This window comes from Euprymna scolopes, chromosome 9, assembly GCF_053919585.1.
Source record: "Euprymna scolopes isolate OS-2025 chromosome 9, ASM5391958v1, whole genome shotgun sequence".
NCBI classification, from domain to species: domain Eukaryota; kingdom Metazoa; phylum Mollusca; class Cephalopoda; order Sepiida; family Sepiolidae; genus Euprymna; species Euprymna scolopes.
The window spans coordinates 168844892-168867445 of NC_136490.1; the positions used below are offsets into that span (position 1 = coordinate 168844892).

Sequence of the window (22554 nt, forward strand, 5' to 3'; positions counted from 1 at the left end):
AAGACATAGTTCATAAAAGAGCGTAAAAAGGCTAAATTTGGCCTTAAAAAGGCCAATCTGTTAAACATTAGAAAGCCCAAATTTTAAAAACAACATGGCGACCTAAATTGTCGTACATTTAGTCTAATAAAAAAGAGTTGACAAAATAATAAAAATGAAAAATGTGGGGATTTTATTTGAGCGTTAGGGTCTAATGTGGTTTATGTAAAAAATAGTTTTTATAAGTTTGTCTGTGAAATAATTTACGCCGCTAAACTACACATTTGCCAATATATATATATATATATATATATATATATATATATATATATATATGAGGGGTGATGCTTACGTTGGGTGATTCCATTCGTCGGGGGATAAAGGAACCAACATGAGTGAAGCATAGCAAATGGTATTATGGTCTACGGGGTGGGAGGTGGTTTAAAACCTATAAAAGAGGTTCCTCCATTCCGTCGAATTTTATTTGCCGTGGCGAATAGACCAAACCGTTTGATTTGCTCCGGTAAGCATTTTTCATACTGTTACTAGACCAGGTTGGAGGATCGCTAAAAGAGTTTTTTTTTTTTTTCAACCCTGGCGTTTGCCTGCTCGTCTTGGAGTGTCGGCCTTCGGCTGTTTTTTTATTCTGACAGATTTTATTGATATTTTTCCGATATTTTTCTATTCAGTATTTTTACCTACGGAGGGACCACGTGGAAGTTGCCATCCTAAGTGAAAGTGATTTCAAACGAACTGGATTCGAACTTTGAACACACATGTCGTCAGTGACCACTAAATCGTCGTCGCCTCCTAATTAAGGTAATGAAATGTGTTTATTAAAATATTGCCTACCAAGTAAAGTAATTGCAAATATGAAATTGTGATATTATTATTACTTCGCTTATTAAACTGTTTTCAACATGTTATGTACATTTCCACTCTTATATATTTAGAATAAACGGATTCATTCAAAAAATAATCGGATGTTTTAGTATGGAATTGCATTTTAAGCACCGCCAAAATGGGGGGGGGGCAGCTAAGTACTTTTTGACGGACTGTCTTTTTAAAAATCTACCAAAAATTAGGTAATCATCCGATCAATACGAAATTTCAGCGATTAAGAGAATGAACTTTATAACGGTGTACTTTTTTTTCATAAACGATATTTATATATATATATCTATATATATATATATTTTTTTTTTCTTGCAAAACCCCTTGTTTTGAGGGGGTTCCAAATATGATTAAAATCTGAAACTGAACAAAACATTGTAAGGGACAGGATTATAGATTTAAAAAAAAAAAAACTTGTTTGCATACCTTATTTTGACGTCTGAATATCAGAAATTCGATTGTTTAATTATCCCGCTCTTGAGTTTTGTAAATGTGAAATTCGGTGAATATGTTAAGTAAAATAATTAATTTAATTTAACAAACGAAAAGCCATTTTAAAATCTTTGATAAAAAAATTAACAATTTTCTTTAGCAAGCCAAATGACATGATACATGACCATTAAACAGAGCATGCTTAGAAGAATCGATACAAAAAAAAATTCGATAAATATTGTGCCCTTTGTGTTAAAAATATCTTTCTTTCCGATTCCATTTGAAAACGTTTGCCGCCTTTCGACTACGATGGACCAAACGCGCTGAAATTTATTTTATTCTGCTTTAAATTGCCCCCCCCCATTTTGGGTAGCCTGGCCCACATACACATTAAAAACCAAACTTATACAAATGGTCACCTATCTGGTACTGGCCAGCGTCAGCGTCAATAATACATTGAAATTTTCGTCACTGCAAAATAAAATTGTTTTTTAATTTTTTGCTTGTTTGGTCTTCCGCAGTTTGTTTTTATCAAGTCCAAATGTAAAGATTGTAATCAAATCGGCGCGAAGTAACTGGTTGCCTATATGAATAAGTGAAATTATTTGAAATCCAGGTACTTATATTATATTTTTGCATATTCTCATAGAAAATCACCGTAAATGTTAGTTGGACAAGAAATAAACAAATGAATTCTTTCCAAACTTTTTTCTTTAACTATTTATATAGGTTTTTTTTTTTTTTTTTTTTTGTACAAAACAAAATGCCAATTGTTAACTTTGGGAAAATTTAACATTTAAAGTTTAATTAAAAATAGTCAAGTTTCACATTCTGCTTTCTATATGATAAAATTCAGGGTTTTATTTTTTGTGAAAAAGTTACTCAGAAATGGATTTTAATAAATGTAATTGTTTTAAAAGCAACTTATTTTTCGGCCATTTTTGGCGGTGTCTACATTTTATCAACCGTTGTTTCTAAAGCATAATATTGTTGTTAATTTCGGTATTTAAAAATGTAAATCTGTTACAATTTAAGCTTTATGCATTTCTTGGGCTGAAAGTTTTTTTAAAATAAATACGATACTATTTTTATCGACACTTCTGCCAGACTAAATCTAGAATCGTATAAAGATTTAATCGAATTGTAAATTTAATTTGCAAAATGTTATTTCTCGTAAAGTTTGCGCAGTAATTTTAAGTCATTTAAATAGTAAATATGCCCCCTCAAATAAGTGTAGCGTAAGCGGAAGCCATCCCAAATATGTATGCATAAATTGTTACTAAGAAATGTATGCCCAATATTGAGACTGCGTTTTAGCCTGTTTAAAGCTAAAAATTGAACTATACAAAGTGTTAGCCTTGACTTGTTGACCGCATAATTAAATATAATTGAATTTCGTAATTGACAATGAAATGAATTCAAACGTCTTCAGTGCTATTTGAATTGTCTTTTGGCGAGGCGTAACTTTTTCTCATTTGTATAAATGAAATGTGAAACGAACATATCAAAGGATTCATCTTAATCAATTCAGTGGTTAGATGGAAATAAATATACAACTGAACTTTAATTCTAGCTATATTTTATGCAGACTTGTTTAAATTCGTTATGAGTGTATCGTTTGGAAATGGACCATTATTTTTCGTTATCAAACTCTACTTTGTATATTCTCACAAAATCTCAGTATTTTCTGTTTGCATTTACTCGTTAAAAATGCACTTGGCCGCATTTTCTTCAATTGAATAGCAAAAATCAGGAAGAATTCCCGGCCATCAGTTTCTTAATCTGTCTAAAGATATTTAAGTAAAATCCAAATTGCAGTATTCAAGCAATATATGAAAGATTTGGGTCATTTTAAACAATTGAGTTGCTTAAATATAAACTACTCTCGAATATGGAATGTTTTTATCAAAAACATGCGTCTAATACAATTTTTATCTTTTGTTTCTAAATTGAAACAATTAGATTAGTTGTATTATTATTTTTTTTGCGCATGTTAAACCTGCTTGATGTGACGATTTATTTCTAACTTCGTATTTAATATAGTATTTGTTCTGTTCAGGTTACTGTTCTCATTTTTAACGTTATTTTCACAACGCTTCGATGGATATAACATTCATCCTTCAAGTGTATCTTGAATTCTAATCTATTTGAATAGAACCCTTTTAACTTCACAAGGGTAGTATGTCATTCCGTCAATCGTAATTGGGCAGAAGTCTTAATAATTCGCACTTGTACTCTGAGCGTCGCCCGCACAAGATTGGACCTTGAAGGTCCCGAAAAGTTTAACTTTACAACTGAATTTGGTCAGTGACTTGGTTTTCCCACTGAAGACTAACCTGCCAAGAGTGTTTATTCTGAAAGCCGTTCTTAACATGGGGAGGCTGGGTAATTCCCTTAAAAAGCAACTTTTTGCAAGTAAGTCTTTGAGACAACCAGGCCACGTTGACACTAAATTTTATCAAGTATCATATCCATTGCATCACGAGTCTTTGATACACTGATTATAAAGTTTTTCATATAGCCCCTGTAGATGGCTTTCTACCATAAAGCGAGGTTTTTCTCTCACCAAAGGAAACAATCCATGCTATTTCTAACATGGCTTGTTTCCTGTCTACTGAGGTGTTTTGCTACTTTGAGAGGGGCGTAAGTTTAAGGCTTATCGCCCGAGGCGCCTCTATCGAGGAGTACTGAACGCATTGAGTGTTCTAGTGCACTAGCTTGTTCAAATTCCACTTTGTGACCTTTGTCACCTCGTGTGTGTCAGGGATAACTTAATATCATAATTCCTATTGCAAACGAATGCAAGAAATGTTACCTTGAAAGGAATAGGTAAACTCAGTTACGAATACGCAAATTAGACTTTTACCAGAAGTAAAATAATTTAGTATTTGAATTCTCATAGATGCAAAATGAGAATGCTGTATTGGTTGGTAAATTTGGACAAATCCAAATCTGGTTGAGGGGTTAATTGTTTGGAGATCAGATTGAGTTGATATTTCGTATTTGAATTTGTTTTGTATAAGTGCGCAGATGCGGAAGTTACTGATTGTTTTGAGTATTACACTCCTGTACCACCATTTCAAAGTTTGTCTCCATTAATAATTGGAAGTCGAATGAAATGAGACAAATCGTTTCCGCGCAGGTAAAGTAATTTTGGTGCTTGTGTCTTTTGCCACCGCGCTATTCAATAGTTTTCAGGTTAAATTCAAGCTTCAAAACACTTCCCATGTTAATAGCTTTCGAAATTATTTCAACACTATTAAAAGTGCACAAGTACCCTAATCATTAAATGCAGATTAAAAAATCTTGGACGCAGATGCTTTTTTTGTTTGTTAGTAAATGTTAATTTTCAACATGTTATCCACTCTTCAAATATTTGACAAGATTACATTTTAATATAGTACATGGAATGTATCCAAGATTTATTTTATGTACACTTAAAGTACAAAGCCATACATCCGTCCCCGTATTAAGGATTAGTTTCTAAATAATGGTAAGCACGGTGCGTATGCAACCTGAAAATGGGGAGGGGGATACTTTATTTGTTTAATTATTTAAAAATAATTTCAGCCAGATTGTGAAATTTTATCAGGTTCTAAAAAGTAACGTGTATAACCTGAATCTCCTTTCTAGTTAACTTTATTTGGTACAAGAGGGGCGCTTTTTAACTAATATCTGTTATGTTAATGTAATTGTCTTTAAATTGATTTTGCCACAGCTAACAATTGAAGACAATATACAAATTATTACTCTAACTGAAATAAGACGATTTGAATGGGCTTAATAAGTGAAAAGTATTAGATGATTTTAATCCTGTATAATAGTCTGAACTCTAGAAAGGTTGGTTAGTTTGGATTGTTCTATATCTAATTGGGGTTGATTCATTATGTAAAAGTCGAATTTCGGCTGATATTTCCCATTAAAAGTGCGCCAGTACAGAAGTTACTCCTTTACGTGTCAGACACCTTTTACCATTTGAATGTTTATCTTAAATTTAGCTGATTTAAGTAATCATATATAAATGCGAATTGCTGACATTAATTTCTTCGATATATTTTCTGTGGAATTCTTTTTCTAGATACACGAGGAATGACGTGAAGATTGCCAATATCGTAAATGAAAGTGATTTTTGTGGAACGAACTGAATTAGAACTTTGACCACCGGATCGTCAGTGTCGTGAACTACTGTGAGTTCCCAATTCCAGTAATGTAATGTGCTATAAAAATGTTTTCCCAGGTAATTAATGGCAAATATAAAATTCTGAGATCAACGGTGATATTTCTGCTTCCTTTCGTAAATTTTATTTTCCAAAAATATCTTGTACGCTTTCATACCGTGTAGATTACTTAAACGAATTTATTAAACCTTTTTGGTATGGATTTGTATGTTTATCACTCTTTCTAAAACAGATTACTTTAAAAAAAAAAAATCTAATTTTCAACATTCGAACGACATTGTTAAATTCCGACATTTTCAGTTTGATTCCCCAAACTCTACTCTCGCCATCTTGATGTCAGTTTTTTAATTTTTTTTTAACTTTTGGCGTGTAGCCTCATTGATATGTAAATTACTGCCTATAAAACTATATTCCTCCCCTTGATGCTCGAAGATCACCTCATAAACAACCCCTGCTAGACTGTCTACTAGCCCTAAAAACCTGGCTAAACACGCAGCTTGCCCTCGCTTAAGTGACGAGTCCTTTATACAACACAAGTCATATTTCCAGTTCATTTAAAAGCGAGGACTTTTTCAGAAAAAAGCGAATCACACTTTAAATTCATTTTAAGGCGATGACTTTTTCTACAAAATCCAAGTGAATCGAATTTTAATTGCTTCGTTTAAGTGATTTTCTTTTCAACAAATGCAACCGAATTTCATGTGAAAATCATTTCAAAGCGACAACTTTTTACATACAAGTCGACCGAATCGCATATTAAGTTCTTGTAAAAGCAACGACTTTGTAGAAAATCCAACCAGTGGCGGCTCGTGCCTAAAGCTGTGGAACTGCAACACCCCCCAAGTCATTTCTACTCATTATTATTGATACACGTTAAAAAGAATACGTTTATTTTTTTTCTTTCTATGTAATATATCATTAATAATTATATATATATATATATATATAATCCTGAAGCTTAATGTCGATAATTGTCCCCATACTCATATAAGCATAAAAGTAAAACTTTGCCTGGAGCTGCGAAATTCAGTTACACATTCTTAGTGAAGTTCGCTTGTGCGCATGCCCGATCTAGCTGGTCGATATGAGTCAATTTGGAACTGTAGTTTTCAGTTCCAAACGCTCGTGAAATGCGGTGTTGCGCGTTTTCGCTTATTTTTTTTTAAGAGGCTTGTTTACAAATGTTTTCTTTTGATCATTATTAAAGTGTCACGTGTTCTTGTAAATAAAATCTCCACCTTAAAAACAATTCCCACACTTTTAAATGCGATTTAAGCAGACAAAAATATACAATATGCCAAACTTTTTTTTAAGTGTTCGGGCTTTTAGCCTTGAAGCTACCAACGCGAGTGTTATTTTTTTTTTATTTTATTTTTTTTTTTTTTTACCTATATGGCTTTTTTTTTTTTAAAGTAGTTTGAAATCTATTTTGTAGTAGTTAAACTTTACAGAATAAAAAATATTTACATTTGTATAGAAAAGCGAAGAAAATTTCATTTTTAAAATACATCTTAGTTAAATGTTACCATATATATATATATATATATATATATATATATATATATATATATTACACACAAGGGCGAATGAACTCTTTTTCTGGGTCAACGGCCAACTAGCACCGTGTATATGTGTATTGGGGTGGAGAGGGCTCCCGTAAGGCGTGGTGAAGGCAACCTTTCTAGGAGAAGCATATCTCTGATTTAAAAACCATAAAGCGGAAGACCATTAACCGCATTAAGCTGGTCTGCAGTTTAATTTGTTGCTGATGATGTTGCTTATTTTAATTGTATTTCTATTGAATATTTTATGTAGCTTGTGCTTTTTTGGAAAATGTTTAGTAGTTTCAAGAACAACCTTCCTACTTTAGTTTTTATATTTGAGAATGGAGGTAGAAACCAAATTACTTTCCGTCCTGTTTTTTTTTTTTGTTTTGTTTTTTTGTTGGTTATGGGTTGGTTCGAATCTTATTTGTTCTTTAAATCCACTTTTATGGAGCGCGTCATTGTAATATGGAGCTGCTTGTTCAAATATTTCTGCATTTGAAGACAATGTAGATATTCTTTTGCTCACATTTGCTACCATATTTAAATATTGTCGGGGTGGCATGAACCTTTGTTTATGTATACTAATTTTTCATTTGGTTTATCAATTCTTTTTGGGGGATCTAAAGTTACGTTTAAAGTCTACTTTACGTAAATTTGTGGATATTATTTTAAATCCTAACTCTTTGAAATACTTTTCTATTTTCTAAACTTGTCTAATGCATTTCCATTGTAATTTCGCGATAGACATAAACCATCATCTCTATATAGTCCGAATGAATGATCTGGGAATTTCTTTTCTAAGTTGGTCAGTATAAACAGTCCGACTAAATCGCACACGTCTGCACTGTCATAGGCCCCCATTGCGACGTCAAATTGGTCCTCATCGTTTGTTTTTTTAACCCACGTTTTTCCTTCAAAAAACAAGAGTCTGTCTTGCTTGCATAATTGTTTCTATATCTAGGGTGCTTATCTTTTTATATTTTGATGCAAATTGTAATGTCTTTTTCTAAGATTTCTTTAGTAATGGAGGGATAAAAATCCACTATATCCATCTGGGTGAACCTGCAATTTTGCGGTTCTTCTATATTTTTAAACCAGTCCAGGACTGAGTTTGTATTTGCCCACAACTTAAGGTTCAAATTTCTTTTTACATCCTTAACTATCTTTTCTTTTTTTTTTTTTACCCCAAACAAGGCAAATTGCCACTTTGATGTAGGGGGCTACTATCAGGGGCAACACTACTGGGGTACTATGTAGGGATTTGGGCAGCAAGGTGTCGGTTCACGTTACACTTGAACTTCTGCACGTCAGTACTGTTGGGAAAGCAGGGACTTGGAATGGAATTCCAGAGTCTAGCGGTTCTGGGGAAGAAACTATTGGAAAAGATCTTTTACATCTAGGGATCTCTACAGTGTGGGGGTGGAATTTAGCAGCCTGTCGGGTTTGTCGAGGGTGCTCACGTCGTGGGGGCACAAGTGATTGCAGTTCGTCAGAGCATTCACCACTAAAATACTTGTAGAAAAGGCAGAGGGATGCAACATTTCGTCGATGGGACAGAGGCTGAAGCTTAGATGCCAGTTCAGGGCCTATCAGGTTTGCGACTCTCTTTTGAACCTTGTCAAGGAGCGAGAGACTAGTAGCCGATGCACCAGCCCAGATGTGGCAGCAATACTCCATACATGGGCGAATGGTGGCCTTATAGAGGTACAGGATACTTTCGGGTGTTAGTAGTTTTCTAGCACGGTAGAGAGAGCCCACCTTTCTTGCAGCGGCCCTGGCAATGCCTTCAATGTAATTGTTCCAACTCATGTTTCCTGTGAACGTTAGGCCAAGGAGTTTGAAAGATGGACTCTCAGATAAAGAGTAGTTGGCCATTGCTATGGGTGGTAGAGAGGGTTTCTTGTAATTATTGAATGAAACTAGTTTAGTCTTGGCAGCATTGAACGCGACCAACCGCTATCTCCTTGATAATGAATTTGCTAGCCAGGCCTATTTCACTTTTGGCGGGGTTAATTAGCCTACAGGTTGGTTTATTTTTGAAATTGTCTTTGTGGTCTTTTAAAGTATCAAATCCGTTTTTCTTTGCTAATCTATCGACTCTATACTCTATGCCTAATTTCGTGGCTATCTCTGTGGCTTCTTTATTTATTGATTCATAAGTTCCCTTTTCCGCTAGTTGGTATTTATCGGTAATGGAATTTAATATTAATTTTTTCTTTTCTTTATCCATAGTGTATAAGTTTTGTTTTGTCTGAGAATATGATCGTCTCATTTTTTCTTTTCTTTATTTTTTTATGTCAGCGGTTATTTCTTTTTGGAATTTGTTTGCGTTTAAATTCAAGCTTGGGGATTATTTCTAAAAGTTCTTTTTCAAATTCCTCTACTTCGTCAACTTTTGTAGGGTATTTAATCGATTTTAGTCCGAAGTTATTTTTTTCATTCTCTTGGGCGTTACTTCCGTTTATGATTTTCCATCTCATTCTCTTTTACGTCTTCGATTTTTGCCAGCAGGATTTTGTATAGAGCTGGTTGCTTGGTGTTGGTATGTTTTTAATCTAGTAGTTTAACGTGCATTTCTCCATCTCTGGTGTTTTTTTTCAAAGAAGTTCCGGCGGTTTTAATTCCTGTTTTGTGTTCTTCCTTTTCGATAGTGCTCGACCACTGGGTTATTGGTATACACCGCAAGTACCTATTGGGGGCTATTATATTTTATAAAAAAAAGGGTTTAGTTATAGACACATGTCCAAATATTTTTTATATTGTAGATCTTATCACCCATTTTTAACGAGATCTAGAGAGAATTTTTAAGTTTAAAATTTTAAATGTTTTAAAACGTGTTTTTACATAGAGCGAGATCATGTTATACTTAATATACTTAAATATAAAAAACGCCAATTTTTGACACCGTTTAGACCTATTTCAATCTAGGATTTATTACGGTTTTTTAAACGAAATTACATATAATTTGAAAATAACGTTTTAAATAATTTTAAACGTGAAACGATACTTAAATATAAACATATGCCATATTTTTACACATTTTAAGTCTATTTTAACTAAATATTATTACCGTAATTAAAACGAAACTAGAGATTATTTTAAAATAAATCAATAGCGTTTTTAAACGCAAAGCGATACTTAAATATTAGTATATACCATCCCCTGAGCACTTCCTAGATCTATTTCAATCTAAATTTTATTACCCTATTTTTAAACGAGATTAGACATACCTTCAAAATGAACTTTTAAAACGCTTTTAAACGAGACTTAAACTGAATGATAGGGGGGAGGATGCTTAAAGAAAAATAATAATATAGAGGGCATCATCCCATACGTTTTAATTTATTGCTTCAAATGTATTACCTTATTAAAGTAGCATACAAAAAAAAAGGATAAAATAAATAAAAATTTTGGTGTGCATAAATGGAGTTCCGGTTCCGGTTAGACAGATGAGAGTCGGCTGAAGAGAGCCCGAGGCGGACATTAAGAGCAGTCCTCAACTACCGGGCTTGAAACCGTCGGTACCGACTACCGATATAAATGTAAATTCCTGTATATATTATACAAAAAATATAATGCTCTTATTTGGAGAAAGGTTTTTTTCCCCCCTAATAATAGAGCACTGTATGGGATTTCTTTTTCTACAAAAAAGTACAAGTATATATATACACACACACACACACACACACACACACACACACACACACACACACATTAAGCGTTAGCCTTTATTTACGTCCCACGAGGACAATCTAAGAAGTTTTACACTTTGAATCAAGTTTCTTAAATTAAAATGTGCAATAACAAAACGAGTATGTAAAACCGTTTTTATAATAAGCCCAGTAAATAGCAAAGTTCGTGTTTTTTATATAAAATGTAAAAAGATTTGTAAATAAAATTATGTATCTTTAATATTTTTGTTTGGTCATAGTACAAACATGTAAAAAATTTTATTGTATATTTTATTTACAAAGTTTTGTTATAAACACATTTTTAAATTTGAAATAAAACTTATCCAATAAAACCATTTTTAAATGGTAAACAACTAACTTTACGATCGGATGCGGGTAAGTAAAATTCAAAGATTTTGTTTTTATGAAAAAATAAATTACTAAAAAATTGTAAATAAAATGTATTTAAATGTTTTTCGTTTGTTTGCCTTCGGAAAAAGCACGTAAAATGTTATTTAATCTATAAAGTTTAAAAGAAATATATTTGTATATTTTTATTACTCTGTAAAGTGTACACAATTTAAAATAGTGTTTTTTAATAAATGTTTTTGCGTATTGCCCCTTATTTGACGGCTTATAATGGCAAAGTTAAAAATATTTGTATTAAAAAGCAATTTTAATGACAAGCTTATTTTGTTATACGCCTATTTTTAATTAACAAGTTTTTTATAAATAAAACCGTTTTTAAATAGTAAAACTTTTTTCGTTAATAAAAATCTGACCTAAAAGTTATAAAAGTATGATTCAACTCGGAACTTCCGGTTCAGTTGAATCGCAAAAAGAGGACCACGTAAACATTGCATTCCTTCTACCCTAATTGATATTCTAATAGACTACCTAGTACTTAACTTTCCCAACACAATTGATATAAAAATAATTTAACCATGGCCTCCTTGCATCCCCAAGAAATAAGTTCTGCGACGGTAAATGAACTTCAACAGATTGAGTTTTCACAGCTGTCTCTCCATGATAAAGTTGAAATTAAGAAAAGCCGTTCAACGCCTGATATTCAAATATCTCAGTCAGGCATTATCAACAACAAAGTGTATATTCGTAGTTTTAATGGTACCAACGGAAAAGTTTGCTTTGCGGCTGTGAACTAAAAAAGGCATTGTTCTGCTTTCCTTGTTTGTTAGGTGGTGATGTAACGTGGACAAAAGATAGTTTCAGAAGTATTAGCAAAATGAAAGATAGAACTGAGAAGCACGTTGACAATGTAGTTTCCCCTATCAATTTTGGGGACCATAAATATTAAAGAAAAACAGAGTCCTACAAACTTTCAATCATAACATTAATGTTAAGAACCGTGAAATTATCTAAAATAATAGATTGTAATTTTTGTGGGAACTTTGAAACTCCCTTACGAGGACATGATGAAAAAGATGATTCAGTAAATCCAAGTGTATTTAGAGGATTTTTAAATTTTGCATCTTAATTAGATCCAGATTTAAAAAATCACTTAGAAACCAGTAATGTCTTCAAAGGTGTTTCCAAGACTATTCAGAATGACATACTTACTGTCTGTTAGAAATATACCGTGATGAAATAAGGGCAGAAATTAGCGAAGCTTCATTTGTAGCTTGTCATGGCTGATGAAATAACAGATGTGTCTGAACATACACAAATGGTCATTGTTTTACGGTACGTCTTGGATGAAAAAATACTTGAACGCATTTGGGGATTCTTTATTCCAGAAAACCAAACCGCTGATAGGATATCAATGTATTCTACAACAATTAGATATAATCCTTCAAGGAAATCGCTAAAAACTGATAGCTCAGACATGTCATGAAAGGCAAAAAAGCTGGTGTTCAGGCGAAGATAAAAGCAGTTTATAGTAATTTCACTCACTGTTATGCGCATCAACTTAATTTAATAATGAGGAATGCAGCAAGCATTACACGAAATGCTAGAATATTTATCTAACATTTTGGCTATTCCGACTTTTTCTATATCACCACAGCGTCTGTCCATTTTCCAAGAAGCATCTGGATGTAAGCATTCTACGTGTATCTGCCACAAGGTGGAACATACATAAACAGTTCACGAAAATGTTCAAGCATAAAAAAAACTCGCTGAAATTCAGTCTACATATGTAGATGAGACCGTTGCAGAAGCGACAGGAATTCTGAAATATTTGAACGATGAAAATTTCATATTTTGGTTAGAGCTATTTAATAAAATTGTCTCATGTTGAAATTAATTCTCGGTAAATTAGCATATATAAAGTCAATGAATACATAACAAATTTCAAAACTGCTATTTTAGAGATAAGAAACACCAAATACTGTGCAAATCCTTCACAAACACTCAAGGGCGAAGCTAAATAACTGACTATATCTGTTGATATAACGGACAGATATTCTTCAACTAAACATTTAATACTTGCTAAATTGTTTTACAAGATAAGCTTTGCTATTTTTAAGAAAAAAAACTACCTACAGAAGAGATATCCTTGACAACTTAAGCATATCCCATGACTGACAAAGAAAAGTTTGAAACTGAGCTAGAAATATTATAGTAGGTCAGATATCCATGAGTATTGCAAAGTAATTGATCTCCTGAAATTTATTTTGGAGAACAATTTAAACGATGTTCTTAGTGAAATCAAAAAACTCATAAAAATTCTTGACAATTCCCATGACTACATCAGAAGCAGAACGTTGTTTTTCAACCCTGAAAAGAATAAAAACTTTTCTAAGGAACACCATGGGTTGCGAAAGACTAAATGAACTTGCAGTGCTTTCAATTGAAAAAAAGTTCTTCAGCAGTCATTCAGAATTTAAGGAGAAAATTATAAATCTTTTTTCACAAATTAAAACAAGAAAAATGGAGCTTATTTTCAAAGGAATGTAATAAGAAAATATTTAAAATATTTAGGATTCCTTTAAGTTATTGTATTTTTATACGTGTGCATACGTATAAATTATGTATATTTATGTTTTTATTTTTACACAATATTAAAACAATAGGTATTTTTTAAAACGGCACCCCCACTAATCTTAGGCACGAGGCGCCACTGAATCGAATATTAAAATCGTGTAAAAGCGACATTTTGTTCTTTTAAGCAAATACAAGTGAATTTCAGTCCAGCACTCTGAATTGTCATTCAGATTTCTATAGAAGAACAAATTGTTAAAGTTCAACTTGCACATGAATATAAAAAATTTCCCATAGCCTGACAACTCCACAAAGTCCGAGCTTCGAATGCGCATTTAATTCTCCATAGCATAGCGAATGTTTGAAGTCCAACTTGTGAATACGTATTTAAAATTGTGCCCAGCATGACTAATTTTCACTGACTTTGGAATGCGTATTTAACATTCAACTGAATAATCGTAAGTTTAACTTCTGTCCGATGTGCATTGAAACATTAACCGGTAGTTATTTAATAAAAAAATAAAAAATTAAATAGCGTTTAAATGTAACGTGCTTTAGCACGTTACATTTAAAGGCTATTAATTTAATTTATTTTTTTATATAAAATAAGTACCGGTTAAGTGTTTAAATATGAACGTATTTTACATGATCTATAACATGACGATTCCTCACGTTGACTTTCGAATTCGCATTCAACCGAATCGTATTTTAATGTTCATTTTTACAATAAAAATCTGACAAATCCTACCGGGAATATCGATTTAAAGATAGAGGTCAGTCACTTATCACCCCCAGATACAATGCTTCCACTTCTGTCTCGTGCAAATCATCTGAATAGGTTTTTCGTACCTCAGCCTTTGTGACCACAACTCGTTTCAGTTTTTCGTTTCTAATGCTTTACATTTTCAAAGTTACACGTCTATCATTTTATTTTATTTTTTTTCCCCATTTTTTTTTCAAGACTTTCAATGTTTTTATATTGCGTGTATCATTTTTAATATTTGCCTTTCTCAACGCTTTTCAATTTTAAACGCAACTCGTCTTTCTCGACGTTTTTAAATTTCGTCTGGGTCGCATCGACCTTATTTTTCAGGCTGAAATACCTTTTAATTTACCAAAAAAAATGGATTCTTGTCAGCACTCGAACGACATCGTAAATTTCGACCTGTTCACTTCGATTCTCCTGAACTCTACTCTCGACTTCAGGTTTATTACCTCATTTTGGTGTGTAGTCTAATTGATATGCAAATTACTGCCTATCAAACTTCAATTGTCACTTTCGGCTTATAGAAATTCTGAACTTAATATTAAAATTTCTGAAAGACTAAATATAGAGAATTGTAAAGATTTACTCGAATTGTAAAATTAATCGGTAAAAATGTTATTTCTCGTTTGGTTGTCGAGGTAAGTTTTTAATGTAATTTTTAAAGTGAGTATGGCAAAATTAAAAATTATCAACATTTCCAATCTGAAATAAGCACCAAGAAAGTGCAATTGCGTGTGTTTTTTTTTTCTTTTAAATGTTTATTTTCTATGTACCCTAACTACGAGTATTTTTGACGTCTGGTCTGAGACAGCATAACACTAAGTTTAGGGTAAACCAGTCCTGCGTCAATAATTACTAAGAAGTGTACTAATATTTGCACGAATTTAAAGACTGAGTTTTAGCCTGTAAATATTAAACTGTACAAAGTAGTGTTATGTTTAGTTATTGTGTTTGCATAATTGATTGCGTAAATGAATTGGTTTCGTAATTTATTAGAGAACATGACCAGAGTACCAATGGAATTCTTTTAGCGAGGCTTAACATCTGCGACATAATTAAAGTCGAATTTGAATAATTGAAATCTAACAGTTTAGAACGTGGGCATATTTAAAGTAATCACCGTATTAAATAATTCAGTGGTTGGGTGGAAACGATAGATTGACCTTTACTCCTGATCTGAAATGGAACACGTACATCAAGTCTGTTGCCAAGGTCGCTGGAAAGACGGTGGGATCCTTCTACCGCTCCAGAAGATATCTCACTACGGATGCAATTCTCTATCTATATAAAAGCCAAGTATGTCCTAGGATGGAATACTGCTGCCATTTCAAGGCAGGATCTGCTAAAAACAGCCTATCCTGCCTTGACAGAGTACAAAATAGACTTCGTGGCTTAGTGGGAGATGCCCTTTTCTCTACCCTGCAACCTCTCTCCCACAGAAGAGACGTTGCGAGCCTGTCCTTGTTTTATCGTTATTTCCATGGCAGGTGCTCGTCTGAACTCCAATCCGTGGTCCCCCCTCGCCAATCTTTCACGAAAAACACCCGTCTAGCTGAATCCACTATGAAAAATTTCCCCCACTCTATATCTGTGCCTAAATCAAAACGCAGATTCCATGAACAAAGCTGCTTTCTTAGAACTGCACGCCTGTGGAACTGTTCCGTCTGCCTGTTTCCCTCCGGACTACAACTTGGATGTCTTCAAGTCCAATGTTAACAAATTTCTAATGAACCGTCCTTTAAGTAAACATTTCAGCAAATCTCTTCACTAACGTAATGTACTTGCAATAACCCTTATCCCTGAGTGGCTTCCGGGCCTTGATAAGTGGTGATCACTGTAAAAAAAAACAAACAAACAAAAAAAAACAGCCTTTTCTATTTATAAAATCTTTTGTACAGCAAAATTGTTTTTTAAACTCGTTCTGAATATATAATTTAGAAACGCACCAGTAGATTTGTTGCTTTTATCTCCGTATGTTAGAGAGAGTGCGACAAGATTTATTTCTATAATTTCGTTGTTAATATATACTAGTATTCTCATGTTATTTTCACAAGGTTTCTGTGGATGTAACCCCCCATCGTTGTTCAAGTGTATCTAATCGAATTCGAATATGTAGGAATTTTGAATGTAACCTTTTTTAATACGCGGTGGTAGCATGCTCTTGTTGCGTCAGCCATGATTGAGTAGAAGTCCTAATAATTCTCAGTTTGTTAAGTGTCGCTCGCACTGAAGATTGAACGTTCAGGGTCCCGAAGGGTTTAACTTTACTAATGAATGATATCAAGTATTATCTTAGTACGTCACGGTTTTTATTTTTATTTTTTTTTTTTTTTTTTGCGTGTATATACTGATAGTTTTCATAGTTCCTGTAGAGGGCTTTCGACCACCAAAATTTTTTTTTTCTCGCCAACAGTCCATGTCAGTTTTGACATGGCTTGTTTCCGTATCGATTGAGATGTATTTGGTTCTGTGCAATTGTAGACGGGTCTACCCTTTACCCATTGAGAAAGGGGTAGGTTTCAAGGTAATCGCTGAAGATGCCCGTATCGAATAATTCCAAAGGAGTGGTGATCGCATGTATTCCCCCCCCCCCAGGTCGGTGTCCTTCTAACGCGCTGGATTTTTCAAATTCCACTTTCCCGCTATTGTGTCGCATTATCGTTCGGTATGATTGAGATAAATAACTTCATATTTATTTTAGTGCAAATGAAAGCGAGAAAAAACAATTTTGCAATGCAAGGAATAGGCAAAATGTGTCGCGAACATGTAAATTATAATTTTATTCGAATTAAATTGGATGCTTGAATTTATCCGTATAGATGCCAAATGAAAATAAGAATGCTGTATTGGCTGGTCAGTTTGGGCTAGTACAAATCTTTTGATTGGGAGGTTAATTAATATTATTTGGAGAATAGATTTGAGCTGATATTTTGTACTTGAATTCGTTTTGTAAAAGTGCGAGATGTGGAAGTTACTCATTGTTTTACGACTTAGTCTTATATAATCATTTTAAGGTTTGTCTTCGTTGAGATTTGGCAGGTGAATGAAATACTGTTGTGAGAAAAGCCTAACTATTTTTTTCTACATTTAGATTAGAAAAATGTCAGGGGTCGTTGCGCTATATTTATTTGTGAAATTGGTCAAACATCAAATTTTAGAAATCTGAAGAAAGTAATAACCTTGAGTAAACTTGAAACAATTTAATTTTCTATCAATCCGCATTTACAGATTTTATAAGTTTATTCTAGGATTTGTTTTCGAGGCTCGAAGATTTAAGGAAATGGCTTCGAACTATAAGTTAGTAGTTGTGTAAAAGATGAATCTTTTGGCTTTTGGGTAGGATTTGGAAGTCAGTTTTATGGTATCTTTGAAGTAATAATACTTTAGTTATAAAACAGTTTCAATCTTCAATGGGTATTTGTTATTTCAATACGGTTCGTATTCTGCATAATCTTATTTTGATATGCCTATTCATTTAGATAATTAAATGTAATATTCATGTATAAAATAAATCGTAAAAAAATAGAATATTTAAAATGACTAAAATTATCAGTATTTATCATTAAATTATTTATTGCGAATTATCTTAATCTTTAGTTGTTTCGTGAGTATTTAAGAAATAATACTAATCTCAAATAATTCCAATTATATATATATATATATATATATATATATATATATAGCATTTATCATGTTACTTCGTTTCTCCAATTATTTGAAATTTGTTTCCGATTGCATGAGTTTAATTAGCATAGTGGCATTTATCTTTATTGTGTTCGTGTTTGGAAATTCATCTAAAATATTCATTTTATCATTGTAAATAAAATGTCAATCAACGTATTTGGAGGTTTGATTTAAAAGAATGGATATATATGTAGAGGGTTTTAGTACTTAGGGAGTTGGTCACAAGTTATTTATTTATATTTTTTTACGTAATTTTGTTGCTTAATAGACACCCAAAGATGTGCAGGTATGACGTAAGCAGTTTAACGAAGGGAGGTCCAATAAAATATGCGTAGCGTATGTTAGGGTTTTTATATTCTTTTTGAATTTTTATTTATTAATGATCACATTCCAACTATAGTTGTACAAAAGACATTTCCCACGTAATATTTTTTTGAATACTGTTTTGTCCTTTTGCCATTAACTTTAATTTTCGACAGATTTCTATCTGCCCTATCTTGGATATTCTGTCCGGAATCTTCGTTAACGCTTCTATAGCCAATTTAATTGTTTTTTTACGTAGATATTTTTATTAACAGGTTGCATAACGAGTGCATCTAAAAATATTTGTAGACAGATTAGCGTAAGGTGTACCGAAGAAATGATTTTTCTGAGACTTGCAAAGAAAATGAGTTTTTTCCTCCCCCCCCAAAAAAAAAGAACTCAGTTGTGCTGTTGGATATGGGGTACATATTGGGAACACATAACTGACTCCTAACAAGGAGTGATGATGACATTTATATAGATTACACCCACGACGACGACTGACGATTCTTGAGACCTTCATATTACGGAGCTGGGAGATTTAGACAACAGTTCCTGTTAACGCAGATAGAGGCCGGAAGAGACATTATTGATGATGATAGCGGGAATACATACTTGGAGGGAATTATACACATGTTCGTTTATAAGATGGTAGACAAAACACATTTAACTTTTCCCTTGGTGGAATGACGACACAAAGATAAAAAGTTATAAAATTTTAGATTTGTTTATTCATCAGCCGGCCGATTGATGCCAGGAATTCAAACTTGTACAGCTACATGGTGTCTCTCGCCCTAAGGGCATTAGGTCCCCCCTAAGTCGCTGTTCGATTTTCGTCTATGACGTTAGACTGGTTTTTCCACGTGGATAAATTTCACGTGGATTTTGCATGTCTGTCTAAAGTTTTGGCAACCAAAGAATTCGCAATTTGAATTGTTCAATATCTAATAATATAACCTCGTATTGTCTTTTTTTTTTTTTACTGACATAATTAATATCCAGTTACTGTAAAGGAGTGGACAATCGACTGCATTCGTAGGATTTGAATTCTTTTAACACTTGCATACAGGGTTCGACTGTTGACTTTTTACTGATATCATTTTCACTTATCTAGTCTGCCTTCTTACTACATAAGGTCTGTCCCCTTATATAAGTATCCAAAGTGTTCGGTGGAACTCTGTGACATAAGTACTGATTTCTTTTAAGCAATCGTGATATTTGTTTCTTGTATGTTTGGAAGTCAAATCTACAGATTTCTCTCTATAATGACGGGAAAAAGCGACATAAAAATACTTTCTTATACTAAATTGCTCTGTAGAAAGCTTTCTTCTGACGTCAGATTTAGTTTTAATGCAATCGACCTACGCTGGCGTGATGTTTATTGTCTTTTGTATCGTATTTATCGGAATCTAGGGAGCATGTAACTGTCTTTATTCATATTTAATTTCTGTCAAGACGAACTCTGTAAATACTGGCTATACAAGTAGCAATAGTTTAAAAATGTTGAAATTGAAAAACGAAACCAGAATATTTGTCATGGTCTTATTTTAGATTTCTCGTTTAGTTGCGACTATTTTAGGAATGATTAGTTAACTTTCCAAAGAAAAAATTAAAGCACGCATGGCCGAATCTGTATAGTTCAGTCGGTAGTTTCTGATATTAATGACTTCGTTTGGGTTGCTTGACACTTTTGCCTTGGCAAGTTTGTAAATATGTTTGAAAATTGTAAAGATAAAAAAATACAGAATATTTAGTTTCTCGCCCATATCAATGTATTTGTATAACTTTTTACTGACCGTGCTGGAATAAAATTAGTAAAATTGAGAAACTCTCGAAAGTTATAACGGATGAAATAGCATCATCAAGAATGGACAGAACACCGTTTGTTACTGATTTGAGTCGCTTACTTTTCTGGTTTGCCAAATATTTTCAATGTGTTCTAAAATTACGAGATTCTGGAATTCTAATTTGTATGTTAATTTTCTTGGCGGGATCTGAACAGTAATCGAAGTTGGTGTCTTGTAACGACAAATCAATCGGCACGCGAGCAGTTGTGGTTTGCGAATCGCATGGTGTTGCCAAATTGCGTATGCGTGGATAAATAATTGTCAAATGTTGGTTATGTTTAATATTTACGCTGAAAGAAAATAATAAAATAACATTAGCAAGTAATAAAATGTGGTGGCGCTTCCAAAAAATAGGAAATCTTTTTATTTTCTGTTTAGATAGAACGTTTAAGTACAAATAATCTGTTAATAACAAATTTTATTTTGGTTTATTTCATGGAACAAGCTGGTAGTGTTTGAGCTCCGAGTAAAATTTTAATAGAATAATTAGATCAATAGAAAATTAGTCTGTAAAGGCTAACATTCTATAAACATTGTTTAATTTATATTTATAGCACTTTTAAACCCTAAAATTGTACGGTTATGTTTAGGAAATATTTTATAGATATCGTGACTGGCAAAATAGTTATTGAATAAAGTTGGTACTGTTATTTAGAAAATGTCAAATTAAGGTATTTTAATCAGTTATTTTCCATTTATTTTTCAGATTTGGAAGGAACTAATGGAAATAAACAGAAGAATCGATGTTACTGAAAAACCGATGAAATAGTTCTTATTTTGGAAAAAGCGTAGACGGTATATTTTGAGGTCAAATTGGATGAGTCAGAATGGAATCCAAAAATCAGCGTAAAGAACTTCAAATGAACTAAAATGTGAATCTTCGCAGACCAGCGAGATAATCGATAAGAGGAGTAAAGATTTAGAAGATAGTCGGAGGTTACATCGACTGAAGAGTTGAACTAACACTTTAGATGGATGCAAGTCAAGCTTAGCTCGACAAGAAAATACCATTTTCTATGAACTGATTTCCCCTGTAGCCCCTCACAAAATATGCGCAATTAAAGATAAGCTGACACACATAACATTGATAGCAAGATTATGTGCGTGGACAAGTGAGTTTATTTTACAATAAAGAAATAATTTTGCATAATTTGGAGAAAATAAAATGTGTGTGTTATAGAATACGTACGTACGACTATAAACCCCGTACGTGTGAAAATACAGGTAGGTTCGCAGGCCACCATTGATTCGGGCAATAAAACTGCGACATATTGTAAACCTTAATATCGGCTTTGAGATTGTCTGTCTGCTCATACATCATGTAATTGTTCTTTTAATAATTAAATGATATATTTACTGGCTTTGTTTGAATGACAAATACTCGGTGTATATGTACGGTATCCAAATAAATAATTAAATAAAAACATGTGGTTGAAGGGTGTATTATTTTTCTCATATTTTTCTGGACTTTTTAATGTTTTCTCCTCCTCGAATGTATAAAGTTTTGCGTGAGGAGGGAGAAATCGTGTATAGGAAGTTTACTTTTTATCTTGATAAATCATTGTTTAATAATTGTGAAATTTCCAGGGTTGGTCTGCGTTCGAGTGTAGAGAAATTAAAATATAAAACAAGAATTGGCTCCCAAAGATCGTGTCGTCTCATTTATTTTCTTATGCAAGAGTGTTATATTTTGTTTTGGGTGCTCGGAACATTAATCGCGAAACGTATTTCAAATAGTCCAGCGGACTATCAAGTTTGAAAACTATTATGTACACAGTTGGAAATTGTTTACATTTCTTCTGAAAGAGTTGGTAACCGAAAAAATGTAAGTTTGTGGGTAAATCGATTGTAAATAAAAGAAAAAACGACAGGAGACAGTGGACCCTCAACCCACAACAAAACCAAACAAACCCAAGAAGAAAGAAAAACAAAAAAAAAAAAAAATGAAAAATAAAGCTAAAGTCTGTTTTTGGGTTTTCGTTTTTTGGATTCGTCCCCAAGCTGGCGCTGGGTCAGAAACCGGGGCTGTAAACTCCTGGAGGCAGTGCAATACCAGGCCAACCCGTGGAGAAGGGGGAGCAAGCTCCTAACCCTTGACCGTGGTCCAAAAATCAGTTTAATATCGTGATCCCTCCATGCGAGGGACCTATCAGATATTAAGCTGATAAGAACAGATACTACACTTTGATCTTAGCCAAAAGGCCGAGAAGCGATGCGGCCCCTAGGGGCCGCGGTCGCCAGACGACCCTCAACTGGGGCCACCGTCGTCGGGCAGTGCTTCCTGGGCTGCTAGGCACCCCCCAGCAGCGAGGT

At 33.3% G+C, this 22554-nt stretch overlaps 1 long non-coding RNA gene and 1 other non-coding gene across 4 annotated transcripts; one reads left to right on the top strand and one right to left on the bottom strand.

The window, feature by feature from the left end:
- The first annotated feature begins 403 nt into the window (after window positions 1–403).
- On the top strand, window positions 404–22046 carry LOC145285026 (uncharacterized). Of its 3 annotated transcripts, none has more exons than XR_013868933.1 (5): window positions 404–502; window positions 669–798; window positions 1827–1921; window positions 5384–5542; window positions 20948–22046. It is a non-coding gene; the product is annotated as an uncharacterized LOC145285026 (long non-coding RNA). The 3 variants fall into 3 exon arrangements; XR_013868935.1 differs by having other exon boundaries at window positions 5384–5492; XR_013868934.1 differs by lacking the exon at window positions 1827–1921.
- A 210-nt stretch (window positions 22047–22256) lies between these two features.
- On the bottom strand, window positions 22257–22455 carry LOC145285127 (U2 spliceosomal RNA). The gene has a single exon (XR_013868941.1). It is a non-coding gene; the product is annotated as a U2 spliceosomal RNA (small nuclear RNA).
- Between the last annotated feature and the right edge of the window lie 99 nt (window positions 22456–22554).